Source organism: Notechis scutatus, chromosome Z (genome assembly GCF_049901735.1).
Source record: "Notechis scutatus isolate UNSWTSFEM ecotype Mainland chromosome Z, rNotScu1.2, whole genome shotgun sequence".
NCBI classification, from domain to species: domain Eukaryota; kingdom Metazoa; phylum Chordata; class Lepidosauria; order Squamata; family Elapidae; genus Notechis; species Notechis scutatus.
In genome coordinates this window covers 11,913,198-11,935,884 of record NC_142025.1, presented here as the reverse complement: position 1 = coordinate 11,935,884, position 22,687 = coordinate 11,913,198, and the positions used below count along the sequence as shown (strand labels likewise).

The 22,687-nt window shown below is 39.8% G+C and overlaps 1 protein-coding gene and 1 pseudogene across 1 annotated transcript in view; both read left to right on the top strand.

The window, feature by feature from the left end:
• The window catches only part of DIP2C (DIP2 acetate--CoA ligase C (putative)), a 370,495-nt gene that overhangs the window by 124,706 nt on the left and 223,102 nt on the right, over positions 1-22,687 (top strand). The window lies entirely within an intron of this gene.
• LOC113422032 (small ribosomal subunit protein eS6 pseudogene) lies at positions 14,167-14,750 on the top strand (annotated as a pseudogene).

The window sequence follows — 22,687 nt, the reverse complement described above, 5'->3', positions numbered from 1 at the left end:
ATGGAGAGGGAAAGGAAGGGAGAAATGGAGGAAGGAACTCCAGCACTTTTCCTGCCCCTGTGTTCTCCCCTGATTCATGCTGCCCTGTGCTTCTTCCCCAACTTATGCAACACCTTTTGCATACCACAGGCACCCTTCCTGATCCATGCCATTCCCTCATGCTTTCCTTGAACACTATGGCACCTCTTGCCTTCCCCCAGGTACCCTTTCTAACCCCATTCCCACCACACATGCAACATTCCTGACCTGCATTCTACCTCTCATATACTTCAAAGCCCTCCCCGTATCCTTCCCTACCTGTATCCCCCTTATGCCCTCCCCAACTCACGCAATACTTTTCACATACCTTTCCCCACACACCTCCTTGACCCATGCCACACACACCCCTGTCCATCCATACACTCTTCCCAAGGTTCAGAACACCTCTTGCCCCCCCTGTATAATTCTTGACCCACATCCAAGTGTACTGTCTCACTCCTTTCTCCATCCTGCAGCAGCAACTTATCCCTTCTGGCTTGGACCTGCAAATTCTTGATAGCTTCACCACTAACTTTTCCCCCTAAAAGCTCCTCTTAAGAAAGTCAATAGGGAGAGAGGGAGGGAGTGAAGGGAGGGAAAGAGCGAAGAAGGGAGAAAGGGAAGGAAGGAAAGAAAGAAAAGGAAAGAGAAAGAAAGAAAGCAGGACGGAGGGAGGAAGAAAGGAAATGAAGGAAAGAAAAGGGAAGGAAGGAAGGAAGGAAGGAAGATTCCTTCTTGCCAACTTCTTACAAGTAAACTCAATGGGGAAGCTGGCAGGAATTTGAAGTCACTCACCACTGCACAAGTTGTCTAATATAATAAAAAGAGGACAGAAAAAAGAGACTTCCGGTTTGAAGGGCTTCAGCGACAGACAGAAATCCGCAATCGTGCGTGGTTTCTGTCTGGGCTCGCCGCTGAAGCACCCCGAGCCGGCTGGTTTCGGGGCTAAGCCACCCCGTAGAGGTGGTGAAGAGGGGGGAAACTGCCAGCAGGGTCAAGGAGAGCTGCATCTCTCCTCCTCAGCTGGCCATTACTCCCTTTCCCGAAGGCGGTTGCAGCGGTGGTCAGAAATGGCCACCACAAAGAAGAACTCGACCAGAAAAGAATGTGCAGGAGGAAGATAAGAAGTGAAAGTTTTGGCTGACTGGGTTAAATTGTAAAAGCAACAACTAAGGTACCCTGGAATTTAAACTTACAAAAAATAACATTGCTCCCAAAGAAAAGTTGGAAGCAGAGAAGGAAAGTGAAAAGGGAAAGGTTTGGCTTTTTCCCCCTTCTCTCTCCTTCTCTATACTGACAACTAAGAGACTTAAATAAGAAATCAGAAAAATCCGCTTTGACATCAATAGGCAATTAAGCTGAAAATAAAACAAAATGCCAAAGGGATAATAAAGATTTCTGGACATTAAAAATTTTCTTTTTCATAAGCAGGAAGGGAGAGAAAAGAATAAGGGCAGGATCTGGAAGAGGGGGAGACTGCCTGGAATTAAAAAGAATCTACAGTAAAACTTCAACAAGACTTCTAAAAGATACATTTTAACTGAAACTTTGCAATTAAATAGTAACCCCAGAAGAGAAAGTGAAAAAAAGAGCAAAAAAGAAACAGCTTGCGTGTATTTGGATTATTTGGTGATCTTTGGATTCTTGGTTATTACCGTATTTGCCGGTGTATAAGACGACTTTTTGCCCGAAAAACATGCCTCCAAGTGGGGGTCGTCTTATACGCCGGTATATCCACTGCCGGCTTTCGGATGCTTGTTGGGCGCAGCGAAGGCGCCTCTGGCTTCCTGGATCCCCTGCGTCGCTTCCGCTTCATCCCGCTCGCCTCGCTCCGCCCGAGGCTGCAGCCTTCCTGCTCTTCCCACGGCCCCTGGCACTCTGCCCTGCCGCTGCAGCCCCGGGGATTTCTGGAGGGCGTTTCCGGTGGTGGTGGGGGGTCGTCTTATACGCCGGGTCGTCTTATACGCCGGCAAATACGGTATATTTGAATGACTAAAATCAATCGGGTGGTTGTTTAAAAATTTATACAATGGCACCACTTCTGGATGAATTGAAAATGGAACTTAAAAAGTACAAAGAAGATGCACAAGAAGGGAAGGGTTCTTTTGGCTTCGTTTTTCAATTCTTAGAAATGGAGATTTGGAACTATGAGAAACAACAAGAAACGACTGCAAAACAAGAAGACTGGGACAAAGAAGAAGCCATCTTTAATGAACAAGCAATTTTATGTGGGGAAGAAAAAGGAAAGGGGGAAAGAGAATGGAGAATTTAAGACTTAAAAAAACAACCAAAGAAAAGAAAAATAATTTGAAAAATAAGTATAATACTGGAAAGCAACAGAAAAGGGGAATACAGAAGAGAGAAATAGAGGTAGAGAGACAAGGGGGTAAAAGGGGAGAGAGAAGAAGAGAGGGAAGAAGGAAAGGAAAAGAAGTTACAAAGGACCAGGGCAAGATATAGAGAAACAGGACCTATTTAGAGATAATGGGTGAAAATCTAACTGAAAAAGGGATTCTGCAAAGGTACATAAGATTGTATTGTTATATTAGTAATAGAAATAACTTTAGAAAATTGGAAACAATGTATGATTAAAATGAGGGATAAAATAGTTAGTGTAATTTAGTGAAATGTTTTTGAATAAAATAAGTGAAATAAAATAAATGAGAAAATTGAATTAGGAAGGAACGGGAACATTTTAATTAGTTAATGTTTTATAAAATATAAGTGAAGGGGGGTGGAATTAACTATGGAAAGCTTATAATTGTTCCCATAGAAGTATGATATTTAATTGAAAAGTAACTTAAAAGATGTTAAAACTTTAATGAATATTAATATTAATGATAGAATTGAATTCGAATGGAATGTTGTTTTAATTATATACATTTATAATTTTTTTCTTTTTTTAAGAATACAGTGTGTATTTTAAGAATGTACCAAGCAGAATCCGAATGGAAGTTATATATTATATTGAATGTTACAACTTTAGGGAAAAGATATAAAGGCGTCATACTCCAATCAGTAACTACAGGAGAAATTTTGTTTAATGAGAAAAGATAATAGATAATTGAAACAGGACAGACAAAAATATAAATATAATGATTTGAATTGAGATGAGATAGTTAAAATAAAATTGAGAAAATTAAAAGAGGGGAGAAGCTATGCAGAAAATGTAAAATAGTAATAAGATATGGAATAGAATATAAAAATGAGCATGAACCTGAATTTGTGTCTGTATGAAGAAATGTAACCCGGGATTACGCTACTTTCAAGAAAGATGTTTTATTTGTATTTTTTTTCTCTTTGTGAAAACTCAAATAAAATTTACAAAAAAGAAAAAGAGGACAGAAAAAAGTATTTTACTTGGCTTAATGCACTATGGTTGTTTGTGGGTAAGAGATAAGTTTGACAGCTCCATGACTTCATTGATCACCAGATTTGTGACTCACTGTGAAAATAGGGAGTGGGTAAGGCTGTTGGAGAAAAAACCTGTGCCACAATAAAGCCAATTAGCTCAGCATATCCTACATGTGGGATGCCTGACACACTTTTTTTTTTTTTTTGCTGCATTAAAATTTGGAGGCTTTCGGAATTAAAATTTAGATGGTTTCTTGCTTACCTTCCTTAGAACAATATTCTAAAGTTTCATACTGTCAGATGACTCTACAGCTATTTTTCTGTTTCTGTTTTTCCCATGGTACCAATGATTGCTTAGAGAGAAAGCGAGGACCAATCATCCATATACTGGAGTGTGAATAATTCACACATATCGGATTGAGATAAAGATCCGAGCAATGAAACATTTAGAAGCTCTCTCTGTGGAAAAATCCTGTCCCAGTATGCAGTTTTGAAATTGAATGAACCAGCTCATGAAATGACTGTTTTCAGCAGTTTATGCAGGAATTTTTTTTTTTTTAAGTGTAGCAGACTGCAGGAAGTGGTCACATCCAATTACAGAACTTAGACAAAAAGACATAAGCATTCAAGACATTAAATGCACTGTAAGTCTAGTGCAGATTTTTTAATAAACTGAGAAATTACTAAGTGGATGCATAATCATCTGGACTGAATTGTTGACTGGGAAGGGTTAGGCAATTAGAAAGAGAAAGAAAAATGTCACACCCATTGCTCTAGGCTGACCACAGAATTTGTCAAATATCTTTGGGTGGGGGGGGGGGAAAGAGAGGGATGGCATTGGATGGAAAAAAGTAAAAATAGAGGTTGCCTAGGTTGCTAAGTGTTAAATATAAATCCCCCCCCCCCCAAAAAAAAAGGACTGATTTTGAAATGCCACACTACGTTAGATGAGTGGACTAATTGCAAATAGCACAATATAAATAACAAATAACAGCAAGATTGAAATTAAACACATAAAGTACCCTTCTAAGAAGCTGGGAGTATCCTGGCAAGCAGGAATACTCCTTACCTGGTCAGGTAAATATGCTTGTGATGTGAAATGTAATAGAGTTACTCCGCTAGGCCATTATTTCAGCAAAGATAGCAGGGAACAGATGAGAAAAGTGTGTGTATTTTTTATTTAGGTTAGTAACTTTTCTTCTTTAAGTCAGTGTCTTTTAGTAGCTAAGGTAGGAGTTCTCAAACACTCCCCCCCCCCACAAGTGTGTGTTTGTGTGTGTGTTGAAACTAAAATGGATAGTGGCGTTGCATTAGTTTTTAAAATATTGCCTAAAGCACAGTGGCTGAGCTGAGTCATTTTGAGTACTGTTAGGCTTATAAATCAGTTTTGCACTTTCCTTTTCTTAGCAAAGGTATAAGGGTTTTGTGAACTTTATTTATATAAGTAAGTCAGGTTATATAATCTTATTTTCAAATACGTGCCTGTCTGTTTCACAGAATGTTTAAATTACCTGTGTTGGAAATGTCACTGAAGATTTTGTAGCTCACTTTAATGAAAGCCTAATGGATTTCATGGTTCAGAATTTGGTTCTCTGAATCAAAAAACAACAACAGTGATTTCTGCAGAGTGGCCTAGGAAAGCTCAATACAAAACTCTGCAAGGGCTGCCTAGCCACAATTTTCTCCTGTTTTTTTCAGCAGGAGTCATGAGTTCAGAAAATCCCCCAGACTGTGTTGCATTGTCCCTACTTGCCCTACTCCAGCCAAAGAAAGGAAAGTCCAAGGTTCAAAAGGCCCACAACCAAAATCACTCCATCTTGCCAGGGTTCAAGTCCAGGTCTCCATAGCCTCCAGACACTGGAACAGGATATCAACAGAATTGCTTACTTTGCCAGAGCCAGATAATAACTGTGTATTATACCCATAACACAGGCTAGCCAATATTTCATTTTTAAAAATGTTAATTAAGAGGAGAGAGCCAGTTTGGTGTAATGGTTAAGCATCATGGTCAAACAAATGGCAACTTAAAATCTCAACAAATAAATGCTCTGTCTTACATATTGGCAAAAAAAATCAGAAAATAAAATACAAGCTGAATAGTCAAGACCTTGTTGATGATCCAAACTCTGTCAAGGATCTTGGAGTACTCATCTCTAATGACCTAAGTGCTAGAGCCCACTGTAACTACATAGCCAAAAAGGCATTAAGAGTTGTTAACCTAATCCTACGTAGCTTTTTCTCTGGTAATATCACACTACTAACTAGATCATACAAAACATTTGCTAGACCAATACTTGAATACAGCTCATCAGTCTGGAACCCACAATATGTATCTGATATTAACACAGTTGAGAAAGTCCAGACATATTTCACAAGAAGAGTTCTCCACTCCTCTACTCGTTGCAGAATACCTTATGCCACCAGACTTGAAATTCTAGACCTAGAAAACCTAGAACTACGCCACCTTCAGTCTGATCTAAGTACAGTATATAAAATTATATATTGCAATGTTCTACCTGTCAGTGAATACTTCAGCTTCAACAATAACAATACAAGAGCACACAATAGATACAAACTCAAGGTAAACCGCACCAAACTTGATTGCAGGAAATACGACATCAGCAACAGAGTGGTCAATGTCTGGAATACTCTACCTGATTCTGTGGTTTCTTCCCCAAACCCCCAAAACTTTAACCTTAGACTGTCTACTATTGACCTCACTCCTTTCCTAAGAGGTCTGTAGGGGGCGTGCATAAAGCGCACCAACGTGTGTACCGTCCCTGTCCTATTGTTTCTTTTTTATTTTTCTTATATGTATCCATTTCATGTATCTATAACTATGTTTATACTTATACCTGTTATCTTATAATTGCTTGATTAAATCAATCAATCAATCAATCAATCAATCAATCAATCAAGATGGCTAGAAACAAGGAGGCCAGAAGTTTTAGTTCTGCCAGGCAGAAAGCCAAGAGAGCAACCTTGGACCATTCTCCTCTCAGCCATAGGAACTAGGCAGGAGGCAAAGTCTTGGCAAGAAAATTTCAGGGGCTAATCCAGGAGTCATCCCTGAATTCATTCAAGGCGCTGGAGTCCACACTGAGTTCAGATAGGAAGGCGATTCAGAGAGTGGTGAGGACAGCAGAAAAGATCATTGGTAGTTCATTTCCTTCTGTTCAGGACATGGCATATAAGCTTGAGCAGAGTCCGCAGGATTGTCTGGGACTCTACACCTCCCCTTCACGACCTGTTTTCCTTGTTAACCTTCTGGGAGGAGGGGGCTTTGTGGCATCCAAAGCAGAACATCCACATTCAGTCACAGTTTTGTTCCATATAACATCGACCTTGTGAATTCTCACGTTTCCTTTTTCCACTATGTATTCAAAATGGACAATGATTAACATATGTATGTATATATATATATGTATATGCATGCATATGTAAGTATATGTACACACACAAGTATGTATGTATGTGTGTGTATGTATGTATTGTGCAAGTATATATTTATGTACTTATATAGCATGTGTGTGTGTTATGTATGCGTTTGAGTAGATATATATTTTCTTTTGAGAGCAGGTAAACAATTTCATTTTTAATATGCTTACAGTAAAAAAAATAACAATAAAGTTATCTTACCCTTTCCTATCCTATCTTATTCAAGGCAACCAAGCAAGTATTCTACTAACATCACCATAACTTTTTAAAAATAAAAAAATTGATTACATCTTTTCTGTATTTGCAATTGCAGCATCTCTTAGATTAAAAGTGGGGAGAATGGATTTTATTTTGTAAATTTTCAAGTAGAATTTTATTTGTACCACTACCCTGGTGGTCTTTAGATTGCAACCATGTGAATATCAAGTTATTCCTGTTGATTTATACATATTTCATTGTCTTCCGCAAGGGATGCAATTAAAGTAGTTGGATTTTGAATTGGCATTCTTCTTGAAATAATGGATGACATCATTATATCTTTTGTCAATCCTGGAAGTCAGAGGATTTTGACTTTAAAAAGGAGAAAGGGCTGAAAGCAGGAAAGCATTACCCAAGCTGTTACCACCAATAGCCTTTTGAAAAGGATCCTTGTTCCTGTTTGTTTTTCAATGTACACAACCCACAGAGCGAGATGCACATACCTATTTATATCGCCTGTAGGTTTTCCCTGTCTCCTGGGAAGATCTGGTGGGCACCAGATTATATAGCCATTGTGAGACCATATTAAATAGCAACAGATCGGACTTTGTGTTGGGTATTGTCTTTTTACCTCACAAAACATTTCCCACCAACTTTCTCTTTCTTCCCTACATGAGCTGCTAATGCACCATGCTACCACCCTATTGAACAAGCCAGCTGCCCTGATTTCTTTTGGTGGAAACTAAACAGAGGAAGAGATTGCCACTTTTTGTGTTGCCTTCTTAGTATACTGAAATGAAATGAGAGGTGGAATAGTAGAGCTTGACATTTTATATCTCCTGCTCTAGGTCAGGAGGATTCAGTCACCCATATGATTCTTCTCTTCTTTGTTGAGGAAGAACAACACACACATAGACTTCTTTTGAGATGTGAGCAGATGAAAGGAAAGGAAACAGCTGGCTTGGTTTTATCCTATTCAATTCAGATTTCCTTTCCCCCAGGCAATGTGTAATATAGTTTCTTTGTTTAAAAAAAGTGGCAATTCTATACCACAGAACTTGTTATTATCAAAATTTCTAGTTTTGAAGGTTGGGACTGTAGCTTGACCCAAACACAATTCAATGTAGGATCTCTGTTTGCCATGTCAAGATGAATGCATAATTCAATTCACATTAGTTGTGTTATTGACTTGGCTCAACTTCCCAATCTGTTTTATTTGATGGTTGTGTCTTCACAACTTTGTCTGAATATAAATATAATGAAGTATAATATTAGTGTAATATTAGTATCATAGACCTAAAATAGCATTTTTCATTTTTGTTGAAGAAATACGTTAGAAATGTATTTTAGAGAAGTGCAACCTATGCCTAGCACAGACTTCTTTATTAAAAGTTTTCTAAGCTTCTTTCTTGGCTACAAGCCAGCCTTGTGGAAATGAGATATTTTCTGATTGTTAATTGACCTTTTGCATACTTTGATATGTAATATAAATATGCGTGTAGAGGAAAACGTGCAAACATTTGGAAAACCAAATTAGCACCTGTTGCCAGGAATTGAGTTGACAAAACTGGACAGCCTGAACTTCATATTGATACTCCAAAAGAATCCACCCACACATTTTTGCTTCAATTTTGTACTTAGAGTTGAGTTATATGAACATCTGGAGCATTGTAACTGCTTTATAACTGAGTATCAAAAACTATGATGTAATTCTAGTGACAAGCATTATATTGACTTTGGTCACATAAACATAACTGTGAGAACTGGAGAAGGCTTGTTCTCATCATCAACAATTGACATTGTGTATAAGTAGGAACTGCCTGATTGATTTTGATCTGAATACCAATAGAAGAACATGTTTGTAGCTCAGGGTTGAACTGTAGCATTCCTATGAGCTCTGAGTTTGCTTGTTTTCTTGCAAACATTTCATTACCTGACTGGGTAACATCTTCATTGAGATGGGTGGTTGGAAGGATTTGTTTTATCAGTGGAAAACTACCGCAAATCTGATTTGAAAGGTAACCACTAGATGGTTGATGATGTATAAGAGCAACACATTTTGAAGTTGATATTTCAAGTAAGAGAAATATGTGTATGAATGCAGTTGCATTTACATAACAAATTAATAACAAACTAATAGGCAACATATGGAATTAACTAAGTTATGTGAGAGTGCACTGTGAACCATAAACTAATACACCATTTTGATGTGTAACCACAATAACCCTTTCTGTAAGTTATCTTAATAGGAGCAAATTCACTATAGTAAGCTTGTAAAATTATGAACGGTAGCCCAAATTTCTTCCAATGTTTTTTTCCCCTTTTCTAAAATACGGTTCTCTTTCCTTCCTGTTCATAAAAGAGCACTTTATAATGTTGATGATCAGTCTTGCAATTGCTGAAAATTCTCTAGTAATGTAAGTCATTCAAGAGCAGGAATGGTTATTGTTGCCATTAGCAAACATTCTGTGTTGTGTGTGTTTTTGTTACTATGCTGTTAGTCAAATAATGCAGCTCTTGTCTTGCAAAAGCAGATAAGTATTCTGCCTATGAAATTGCTTCTCCATTAACGCATCAGTCAGTACAGATAATCCTCAACTTACAACCACAGTGGAGCCCAAAATTTCTGTGCTTAAGTGTTAAGTGAGTTTTGTTCTATTTTTCTTGTCAAGTTGTTAAGTAAATCGCTGCAGTTGATAAATTAGTAAACTTTGATTGTCAGAAGGTCGCAAAAAGGGATCATATGACCCTGAGACACTGCAACGGTCATAAATATGAACCAGTTGTGAAGCATCTGAATTCTGATCCCATGATCATGGGGATGCATGTCATAACTATGAAAAACGGTGATAAGTCACATTTTTCAGTGCCATTTTCACTTTGAACAGTCACTAAATGAACTGTTGTAAGCCGAGGACTACCTGTGTAAATGTTAGCAAATCTGGGCAATTTGAAATGATTGAGACATCTGAAGTTTTCAGTAAAATTACTAAATATCCATTTGCTCCTAAGTGTGCTTTACTTTTTTAAAAAACTGAGCCTGTTTCTGCTATCTTATCTTTATGCAGCTTTCATACTGATCTTATTGTGGTGATTGATCATAGCTATTGGGATCTATGAAAGGAGAAAAAAGTTTTATCTGGAAAATATTGTGACTGAAAACAAGAACTGGGATTATATTGCTTCATTTACTATCCTTCAAATCTTGGTAGTTTCTATCCTTCTACTGCTGCTGTAGTCCTCCACTTACTACCACAGCTGAGAACAGAACCTCTGTCCATAAGTGATGCAGTCATTAAGTGAGTTGACTGGATTTTATAAGCTTTTTTGTCATGATGGTTTAGCAAATTACATGACCATTAAGCAAATCAGACATCCCCATTGACTTTGCTTGTTTAAAGCTCCATGGGAAAATTGTAAAAGACAATATGATTATCATGAATATCATATGATTCCATGACACTGCAGTACACACAAATTGCCAAGAGACTAAACTTGGATTGTGTGACTATGGGGATGCTATACCAGTTGTAAATGCAAGGACTAATTTTAAAATCCCTTTTTCAGCATTGCTGAAACTTTGTATGGTTGGTAAATAAATGGTTGTAAATGTTTGTAAATTGACAACTACCGTATTTCCATCAGGAAGCATCCCCATCAAAGAGAACATGATGAATCTGGTTTGAATCAAAGCAGAGTTCACACATGATTGTGAGCCATCATGCGATTAATTGGATTTTGGTGTAGTATGCTGGGTGTCGAGCTCCAAGAACCAAGAAAAACATATAGAATTACTTCTAAGTAATCATCATCAAAACTTTATTTGTTCATAAGCAGTTTATTTTATTGTTTCTTACCTGTACACATATTTTTTGCTAAACTAAAGGAACAACTTGCAGCATTAAATATATACTCAGAGAATTGCTAGTCTTAATTCTCTTTCTCTCAACCAAACTATTTAAACTTCACTGCTTCTTTCCCTCTGGAATTCAGCTCCTCCCTCCTAGGAATCCAGACTACATTCCGCCACACTAAGCAAGGTGAGGGATGAATTTCCCAGTTTCTACATTGTTACAAATGTGCCTCTTGAACATTTTTGGAACACTCAGCTTCCCTTCTCACTTTATAATTTTTGCTTTTGTTTTTAAAGAGTGGGTGAATGTGCCACAAAGCAAAATACCAGCTTCAAACATAATCATCATTTCTAAGAATATTTCTGAATCCCACATATTCTGGAGGCATTCCTAAAGCACAATCTCTTGTCTCCACCTGCTAAGAGACAAGAAAAAGGAAGTGAGGGAAGTAACTTCCTAGTCTTCTGGTAAATGATGGTTTTTGGCTCAAACTATTTCTTTGCATATCTGCAGGGCTGTTTTTTTTTTCCCCTTGTTTAACATACCAAAGTTCAAATAGATTAGTGCACAATATAATGTGTGGATATTAAAGCAGAATCTCCAATTCTCTCAGATTGATACTGCCATCACTCATTTTTAATTTCTGATAAGAGATCGAATACATATTTGTTCCCCTGTAAAATGTCTGTTTGATTGTCAAAGTTGGGCTCTGCTTTCAGGCAGCTATTTACTCAGCTATATTCATTCATTTGATTTATGTAGTTTCCCATCCCACATAAGTGACTCTGGGCAACTTAAAATAAAAATAAATAAAATACACATAACGCAAAAATAAGTCTTTAATATTTGCATACCTTAGGAATCATTGTCTAGGGTTTAGAAGGCTTGTTATCAGTGAATACATAAATAGATCTATTTTTTACAAACGCCATGTTAATACAGTCATATCTCAGTACATGACTGCTTCAGAATGTGTTGAATTCCATACTTGATGCATTTTGAAGTAAAAATCTTGTCCTGGTAGTCATCTTTCTCCCGATACTCGACATGGGTGTCGGCTGCCTCATGACTCACTACTCCTTCTGGATGAAATAAAGGGTCACGTGGTAAGTCATGTGCTTTGTTTAGTATTCATCGTTTTTAGCACTCTTTGTTCTTCCGGAAACAAATTAGCACTGTAATACAGTACCACTGTATTTTTCCTTGAAAGAATATTTACATTTGGGATGTAATTAGTATTCTGTTGCTGTTGCCAGTTAATAATTGGTTGGTTTTATTGCTAAAAACATTTAAAAATAACCAAAGTAAAGATTACTTCATAAAAAACACAATAATATAAGATAAATACAGTGAGCTTGGACAATTTTCTAAGATAAAATAAAGTTTGTTACATGTGCATTGTGGCTTTCAGATTCTGTTTAATTGTACCAAAGCTGAACATGCTTTATTTATTTATTTATTTAACTTACAAAGATTTACAGATCAAGTTTATGAAGGTAATTTTATATACATGTGGTTTTGGCTCGGATTCAGTTACTGTTGCATTGGAATTTAGATTAAATATTCTTTGAAGTTCACACTGTGACTGATCCCGCTTTTATCTGTGGTATCATCACAAAGGAATACAAATAAATCTTGCTCACCTGGTCTTGTTGATTGCCAACTCTCTTCCCTGTTAAAGTTGCTTGGAATTTGAACCTCTGCTCCTTTGAACCAGTGCCAAGAAGCAGGGGTATTGTTCAGTAGGAAATAGCAAAGCATTTGCCAAAAGGTCAGGCTGCAGATTTCAGCACTATTGGTATTCCATTCTTTAATTTCCTAAAGGAAGACACTCTCCGTAAAAATGGCCAGCATTGAATGACATTCCAATAACACCAACAATATCAAGACAAACAATTATGCTGCCACTGACACAATAACAATGCAAGAAATCATGACTGGAATTTAAACAAGAGAATTTAGGATTGGGTCAAGGTAGAATTGTTGTGTTATAACAAGCCAGGAGAGAAAATCCCTTTAAATAGCATAGCACAGCACTTAATGGGCCAAAGTTATTTGTTGTATAGAATGTGTCTAAATGGCTGTCTCACTCTATGCCATGTAGAATACTTTAGAGAATATGTTGTGCTACAAAATAAGATTCCCATGCAGAGATTCTAAGACTTTCATCATACTTAGACAAGGAGGAAAAAGTAGTTTCTATTTTCTTACCTTTTGATATAGAAGGGAGGAGACCATTACATCAACCACTCAGAGGCACCCGGAGCTCATCAGGTGTAGGTATCCAAATGATTGAATTCAAAGGCTTTCACACTTCAAGTGATTATCTGTCTGCAGGGAGATTTAGGTGATCTTGCAATAAAATATGCCCAAACCCAGCACCTACTCTGAAACCCATGGGTGAAGTCTTAATATCTCACGCATTTGAATAGGATTGTTTAAATTAATCACACTAAAAGTATGTGCCTGAAAATATACATCTGCCTTTCAACACAGGATTGCTCATCTTGCACATATAAATTCTCTGATTTAGATTCATGGTGGAAATATTAACAACCTCTTCCTGTCATCAACCACTTCTCCTACACTATGTGATTTTGATTTTTTTTTCATCCAGAGAATTCCCCCACACTGCAAGTATGAATATTATTTTTTTTAACCCAACCCAATATAGCAATAGCTCTTAGACTTATACACCATTTCACAGAGCTTTACAACCCTCTCTAAGCGGTTTACAGAGTCCGCATATTTCCCCCAACAATCTGGCCCCTCGTTTTACCAACCTTGGAAGGCTGAGTCAATTTTGAGCTGGTAAGGAATGAACTTCTGGAGTGAGTAGTGAGTAAGCCTGTAGTACTGCATTCTAACCACTGCACCACCAGGGCTCTTATATAATTAATTGCTTCTCTAAAATGAAGATGAAAGTTGCATTGTTTTCTGCCTTAATTATCTAGAAGTACAAGAAGTAAGCAAACTATAGCAACCCAAGTATTAAACATTCTATTTGAAATTATTGCTGGGATGAACTATATTGTTCCTAATGATTGAAGTTAATACTCATCTTAGGTCTAACAGTTTATGGATTAAATAGCAACACATAATAATAGCAGATGCCAAATCATGGGAAGCCCCAAAAGCTAGCTGTCATCTGTAATTTGATTATCGGTACATCTTCATTCTTCCTTTCTGATAGGATAACCTTTTGCTTTCATTGTTAGTATGTTGAGTATTTTTTCTGCTCCCAAGAAAGGTCGTAACACTAAAAGAAGACAAAATGCAAAGTAGAAGCTCACACACACTCCTTTTTCCCGTGTGGCCGCCTAGGTGCCATGAAGCTCAATATTTCATTCCCCGCCACTGGCTGTCAGAAGCTCATCGAGGTGGACAATGAGAGTAAGCTGCGCACGTTCTATGAGAAGCGGATGACTGCAGAGGTCTCTGCTGATGCTCTTGGGGAAGAGTGGAAGGGCTATGTTGTCCGCATTAGTGGTGGCAATGACAAGCAAGGCTTCCCCATGAAGCAAGGTGTCCTCACTCACAGCCGTGTTTGTCTGCTGCTTAGCAAGGGCCACTCCTGCTACCGTCCTAGGAGAACGAAAACGCAAATCGGTTCGAGGATGCATTGTTGATGCCAACTTAAGCGTCTTGAACTTGGTCATTATAAAGAAAGGCGAGAAGGATATCCCTGGACTGACCGATAATACTGTGCCCCGTCGCCTTGGTCCCAAGAGATCCAGCAGAATCCGAAGGCTATTTAATCTCTCCAAAGAAGATGACGTCCGTCAGTACGTTGTGAGGAGACCATTGGACAAAGAAGGTAAGAAGCCAAGGACCAAGGCACCCAAAATCCAACATTACATCAAAAGGCTGAGTTTTATGACTTCATGAGAATGTTGTCTTATTTTCAACTGAAGTGTAATAATCATGCCCCTGACAGCCTTGAATCATCTTGGATATCTAATATACCACATGTTCAGAAAAGCCCATGCCTTTCAGTTATTGTATAAATAAATCCATGGTAAATGCTGACTTTGTTCCTTCTCATTCCATGATAACAGGGAGTCTATTTAATTCTGGCACAGAATCAAACATTCTCATGATTTTCAAATAGTTCTCTGCGAGTTCATAGATCTTTTCACTTTGAATAGTGCCCCACCATATGAAAGCAATAGACCACATAAGGCAAGTGAACCTGTAATTTACTAACTAGCCTAGATGAGCTCAGTCTAGCAATGCATAGTTTCTGTTTATTAATGGATACAAGATTCTTTAATAGACCTGTTTGCTAGGCAGAAGAAAGCTGTGTCAGAAATCTGTCCTCTTTGCAAGCCGCCTAATTAACCCTAACTCATAACTTAACAATGGCTTTGGAGTTATTCTAATGGAAATTCCCTTTGTAATGTTTTTCAAGCAATTTCAGGTAACTTAAAGTCTTCTATGAGCGTTCATGTCTTTGTGGTTTTCTTGACAATACACCAGAGTGGTTTCATGTTGCTTTCCTCCAAGTTCTTTCTGTTCCCCCCAGCCTTTGGATTTCCTGTGGTCTCTGTCAGGAATGAAACTGGTGGGATTGGAACAAATTGTTCCCAGGCTCAAGAGAACCTTATGAGAATACCACCCACCTTGGAAGAAAATGGCAAACTGTCCATTCACTGAAAAAGAAAGGAGTATGAAAGTTAGGATTCAAACATTGGTGTGTGGGAGCTATACTTGTCGTGAACTGCAGTGGACTTTTTTTGTATGATTATTCTGATTAACAACTAAGCATTTAATCAACTGAGGTTTTCTCAGCCTTTCAGTCATGATGAAAGCCAAGTGATGGAGAAAGGCCCAAGTCTGAATAGATGAAATGTTCTATTGCACTAAGCATGGCAGATTGTCTAATTGGGAGGAACCTTTAAGTTGACCTAGGCTTAGATAACTTCCAATTTTATAGCCTGCCTTTTCAAAATTTCCTCCCAATTTCCTTTTCATATATTTTGAAATAACCCAATGAAAAATTTTTTTTTTAAACCTGGAGTTTGCTAAAGTAGAACAGCGAGCAACTGCATTAAAAGAAATACGCTTGCCGCATGTGTAATACTTAATATATACTTTGCAATTATATGTGAATATATCTTAGATGCTTGTCCAATTTGTTAAGTCTTTTGTGTGCTTTGGCATTTGTGTGGTAATTCATTTTACCAATAAAGGAGAATATTTGTAGCTCAGGATTGAAATGAGGAGTTCTTGGTGCTCTCTGAGGCTTGGTTGCTTTCTCCCAGACGTTTCATTACCCAAACTAGGTAACTCATTTTAAAATACCAATCTAAAAATAGCCAGGCTACCAGAAGAAATGTAACATTAACAATGAGTCCTTCTGTATGGTTATATGTCTTTAATCATTGACGATGCACTCATGGATTTTAACTTCTGAGTCATATCTCTAAGGCTGCAGAACAGGCCTCACAGAGCCACTTCTATCCAACCACCACAATAAAACTGAATGCCACATACGCCATCAAATACCAAATGAGCTTGAAGTCAATGCCTTACCATTATTTCTTAGTTTAACCACTTCTATTTTTTTTCAAACAGGGTTTTCAATTAAAGTGCTTCCTTAAATCATCCATATGATGCATTTGGAGGAAAAAAATAGAATCTAGAATATAATACAGCTGGAAGGGACCTTGGAGGTCTGCTAGTCCAGCCCTCCCCCTGCTCAAGCATTTCACATAAACGGTTGTCCAGTCTTTTCTTAAAAAACCTTCCATAATGAAGATGTAGAGATAAATATGACCAAAGTTTAAGAAATAATTACACACAATGTGCTATGGAAAGCAGTTGATAGTAAATAAAAATGCTACCACTCCAAGCAAGTTGTTCAGAATGCAGAATAGACTTATGGGTGCCACCCCAGAACAAAGGCTGAGTAAACAATAAAACATAGCACCAAGTATTCGGAAGAAAATATTTGGAAGCCAACCAAAAGGAAACTTCCAAGAAAGTAATGCAGGTCGTCCTTGACTTACAACCCTCATTTAGTAACCGTTAGATGACAGCACTAAAAATTCTTTATGACCAGCATCCCCATGGTCACATGATCAAAATGTAGATGGTTGGCAACTGGCATGTATTTATGATGATTGTGTTAGAGTTTGCAGCATAAATTCAAGTCCAGAAAACACACAGATGACTGAATCAGCACGATCATTAACTTCTTTATAAAAATAATATGAGTAAAGTTTACAATACCATTTGTAGCAGTGGTTTTCTACTGGTTCTGTAGGCATGGCTTGATGGGCATGGCAGGGGAAGGATACTGTAAAATCTCCATTCCCATCCCACTCCAGGGGAAGGATACTGCAAAATCCCATTCCCTCCCCACCCCATTAACCTGCTTTCCAGCTCCATTCTCCTATGCAGGGCAACAAAAGAAGACACAGCTGATAAGCTGAAACTCCGGAAACTGAAAATAGATGGGGGTGGGGCTATTCAGAAGTGGTATTTGCCGGTTCTCCAAACTACTCAAAATTTCTGCTACAGGTTCTCCAGAACTGGTCAGAACCTGCTGAATACCACCTCTGATTTGTAGATTCTTTCAATGTAACAGCACAAACAGCAAGCAGCAGCTCAGAGCAGATATCAGTTTCAGCAAGCAAGCAAGACTAGAGCCACACCCAGGTCAGTTCTAATTTCACTTTCCAATTCAGCTCCCATTGGCTGGTCTGTTGCCATGCCTATTCTATTCCATGCTGCTGTGAGAGCTCAGGATGGGTTAGACTCCTTCTGAAGATGTCATTAAGCTAAGTCTGTTCTTGTATATAAAAGGCCAACCCCTGAGAATCTCCCCAGCTTTAACTCGGCTTCTTTTAGTCAGTAAGCTGTGTCTCTGAAAGCACTGTGATAATTCTACCATTCAAACTCTTCAAAAAAAAAAAAAAAAGCAAATACAGCTTTAAACACAGCTCCCGGGGATCCGGGCAGCTGTGTCTTCAGGAGACTGGGGCTCCGCTCTCCTGCAATGCTGAGGACTTGATGTTCTAGCATCAGGGAAGGCAAGTAAGGGAAGCATCCATCAACCTCCCCCACAGCCTTCCCCTCGCGAGTAGCACCAATCACAAACAATCAGCAAAAGCGATAACAGCGCCAGCCAGCTGATCGCTTTTTACGGAGACTGCTCTTTTCAGCTGCCGAATTGTTGCTCTTAGCAGCCTAAAGAGCGACCGCTATCACAGAGGCCACAGCATGTGCGGGCAGCCATTTTGAGCAGCAAATCCTCCATTGCACGAGGTGAGCAGCCATTTTAAGTGGCCCAACTTCAAATTGGCGTCAAAAAAAGGGCAAATATCTGGGATTCCTCAGCAGCAAGGCCCCACTAATAGGCAGCACATTCTGAGGGTAGCTTCCATCACCTCTTGTGCTTTGCCTGTTCTTGCCATGGATCAGTACAAGGCCTAAGCTGAACTTCCTTGTCCAGAGGACATGGCCCTCCAACCAGCCAGAAGAAAAAGACACAGACAGCGATCTCAATCAGTACAGAGAGAAGTGGCTGCAAAAATTAGGGCCAAGGCTCTGGCTCCCAAGAAAACTTCCCAGGCCGAACTGGAGAAACGAAGACACGCTGCCTTAGAGAGACAGTTTAATAAAACAATAGAGCAAATGAGAGGGCAACTGTAACAGGCTTCCCAATTAGGAGAACCCCAGGGTTACCAGGGAAACCCTTCTAGGGGAAGGGAGGAAAATTCAGGATCCTTTGGAAACCCTCCATCTTAGTCCCCTGAGAGGCTTGAGGAACAACTCAATCCTCAAGACCTAAGCATGTCAGGGCCTAACTTCAAACAGGCGACTTGGGCCTATGCCACCCCTTCACCATCCAGGGTCCAGGACAGCTCCCGGCCTAGACCGGAATCTACCTTTACTCCCACTGCAGCAGGCCTTCGATCCTTTGATCCTCCCATTAGCGACAGACCTAGGGAGATTCAGGATGTTGTCTCTATTGCCATCAGGCAGCGGTTGGCTGAAGGATTCCAGCAAATCCTTTGGCCCTTAGAAAGGACTCACTCCCTTTTCCCTTCCCAACCCCAGGGCCCCTTGCCCCTTCATAGAGGATTTCATCCACCCCAGGAGCACAGGGCTCTCTCCACCCACTCAGAATAGGAGGATTATGGAGAGGACAACTGCGCTGACCCTTCTGTGCACAGTCAGTCACCTCGTTCAGATCGGGAAGAGGGGGAGATCTGGAACCCTAACTTCTCAGAGGAGGAAGAATCTCGCCCAGATCAATCTCCCTCAGCCCCAGTCTTCAAACCAGCCTTATTCAAACCACTTCTTGGTTACAGCCAAGCTGTCCCCTGAGGAAGTGGCTCCCGAACCACAAGGGGAACCCTCTGGGCAAGGAGACTCCCTCTTCTCCAAGCCGGTAATTTACATGGAGGTCTTACCCTCACCCCTGTTTTTTCTCGACCTGGTCAGGGAACAGTGTGCTTCCCCCACTGCAGGTCCTCGCCTTTTGTCTAACGATAGACGATTTTACAATGTGGGTCCATCCCTAGCCAATGCTCTTGCAGTGCCCCCTGTAGATGCTCCGGTCGTGGCCTCATTCTTCTCCTCTGTCATCCCCACCGAGCCAGAGTATGTACTTAAGCCCAAGAACAAATGCTCCAAACAGACACTCAAACAGATAACAGATGACAGATAATCAGAGTTGGAAGGGACCTTGTAGGTCATCTAGTCCAACCCCCCGCCCAAGCGGGAAACCCTACACCATTTCTGACAAATGGCAGTCCAATCTCTTCTTGAAAATCTCAAGTGATGGCGCTCCCACAACTTCCAAGGGCAAGCTGTTCCATTGGTTGATTGTTCTCACTGTCAGAAAGTTTCTCCTTATTTCAGGTTAAATCTCTCCTTGTTCAGTTTCCATCCATTATTCCTTGTCTGGCCTACAGGCGCTTTAGAATATAGCTTGACCCCTTCCTCTCTGTGGCAGCACCTCAGATATTGGAAGACTGCTATCATGTCTCCCGTGGTCGTCTCTTTACTAGACTAGCCAAGCCCAGTTCCTGCAACCGTTCGTTGTATGTTTTAGCCCCTAATCATCCTGGTTGCTTTTCTCTGTACTTTTTCTAGAGTCTCAACATCTTTTTTATAAAGTGGTAACAAAACTGGATGCAGTACTCTAGGTGTGGTCTTGCTTTATAGAGTGGTATTAGTACTTCCCTTGATCTTGATTGTATCCCTCTGTCCACTAAGACTCCAAGATCCCTCTCACAGTTACTGCTATTGAGCCTGGTTTCACTCAGTCTATGTGTACTTTTGGTTTTTCTTGCCTAAGTGTAGGACTTTACTTTTCTCTACGTTGAATTTCATTTTGTTAGATAAGGCCCGGTGTTCTAGTCTGTCAAGATCCATCTGGATCTTGAGCCTATCTTCTTGGGTGTTAGCTATTCCTGCCAGCTTAGTACCTTCTGCAAATTTGGTAAGTTCCCCTTCTATTCCCTCATTTAAGTCGTTAATGAAGATATTGAAGAGTACTGGGCCTAAGACGGAACCTTGTGGCACCCTACTGCTTACTTCCCTCCATGTAGACTTAGACCCATTAAGGACTACTCGTTGAGTGCGGTTTGCCAGCCAGTTGCAAGTCCATCTAGTGGTGGTACTATCTATTCCACTTTTTTCTAGCTTACTAAGAAGTAGGTTGTGGTCTACTTTGTCGAATGCCTTGCTGAAATCTAAATATATTATGTCCACAGTATTTTGCTGGTCTACTAATTTAATCACTGTGTTGAAGAATGAAATAAGATTGGTTTGGCATGATCTATTTTTAACAAACCCGTGCTGACTGCTAGTTATTACTTTACTTGTTTCTAGATATTGCCAGATCTGTTTTTTTATTATCTTTTCCAGTATCTTCCCGGGTATTGATGTTAGGCTGATTGGTCTATAGTTTCCTGGGTCTGTTTCCCCCCCCCCTTTTTTTGAAAATGGAAACCACATCAGCTCTTTTCCAGTCCTCTGGTAGTTCCCCGATGCTCCAGGATTTTTGAAAGATATGGTGCAGTGGTTTTGAGATGACCTCTGCCAACTCCTTTAAAACTCTGGGATGTAATCCATCAGGCCCCAGTGATTTGTTTTCATCAAGAACAGACAGGTGTTCTCTCACTATTTTTTTGCTTCTTTTAACTTTTATTTCTGGTCTGTCTTTTACAGTCATGTTTTTGGTGGGTTGAGCTATAGTTTCTTTTTGCGTGAAGACGGATGCAAAGAATGAGTTAAGCAGTTCTGCTTTCTCTCTGTTGCCTGTTACTTCCTTGCCATCTTCTCTCTTTAGTGGACCGACTGTTTCCTTGATTTTTTTCTTGTTATTTCTATGTTGGAAGAAACTTTTTTTTTATTATCTTTGACTTTTGTTGCACGTCTTTGTTCATTCTGAGCCTTTGCTATCCTGACTTTGTCTTTGCAGATTCTGGCTATCTGCTGATATTCTGCCTTAGTTGTATGTCTTTCCATTTTATGTACTTGTCCTTTTTTTGTTTCTATTTGCCAGAGAGATCTTTGGTTTTTTCTTGGATTTCTTGTTTTTCTTTCTCAGTGGTATTGAGCTGGTCTGGGCTTCTATGATCATACTTTTTAGAGTTTCCCAAGATTCTTGAGTTGTTTTCCTCTTTAGGATTTTCATCCACGGAATCTTTCCCAAGTTCTCTCTGAGTTTATTGAAATCAGCTCTTTTAAAATCCAACGCACCCACCAAGCAGCTGCCTGTGCTGTCCGGGCTTCAACTGCTGCATCGTTTTTCACAAGGGCCTTGCTCCGCTGGCTGCACCAACTGCAAGACCGGACTCTGGCTTCTGACTTCAGGTCTCACCAGGACCTCAATAAAATAATAGCAGCAGCAGAATTTATGGTGGACGTGACCCTTAATTCTGCCATGTTTGCATCCAGAGCCATGGCCTCCTCGGTGGCAGTGAGAAGGCTCTTATGGCTTCAGAATTGGCAGGCGGAGTCGCGCCAGAAGTGGAAACTGGCTTCAGCTCCCTGTACAGGTGAAAGGCTCTTTGGCGATGCACTAGAGCCACATCTCATCGAGACCAGGGACAAACGGAAGGTTCTTTCCTCATCAGGAAAGAAAACTGACTATCGCCCTGCTCCATACTGTCCACCGACATTTCGGCCCAAGACTACCCCCCGTTTTTCCTGGCCAGAGAGGGCATATTCCCAGCGACAAGATCAATGCCAAGATGCAACCGGCATTCAACATCGTTCTGCGGGTAAACAGCCCTTTCGTGGGGGAGGGGATTGTTCCTTTTGTTGCTCTAAGTAATCCCTCGTTCTCTGCACCCATCGGAGGTCACTTAGCTTATTTCCCCTCCAGATGGGAGGAGTCAAAGATGGACACCCGTGTACTCAACACTGTACAGTCAGGGCTATAGTTGGAATTTCTCTCGCCACTACCAGAGAATTTTGTGTTCTGTCCCATTTCACGGAACAGTTCAAAAAGGGCCCTTATGGAATCGGCCATTCAACACCTAGTTGACATAAGGGCCATTCAACCTTTCCCAGAACATCAATGTCGACAGGGATTTTATTCCCAACTTTTCGTGGTCATGTCAATAAATACATAAATGTGTCCTCAACCCTTCAGAGCAAAGTGGCTGCATATAGAAGGGGATAATGGGAAAGCTCTTTGTTCATTGTAGGAAAATTGATATATAATTGGCTAGAATCAGCTGTGGTCTAGCAACCACAGAGGCCGGGCTGACACAGAACACTAAAGCATAATGGGTGGGCCAGATAGGAACATCTTAGCTTAACCGGTGGGATCCCAACTCATTTCTTTAAGTCAAGCC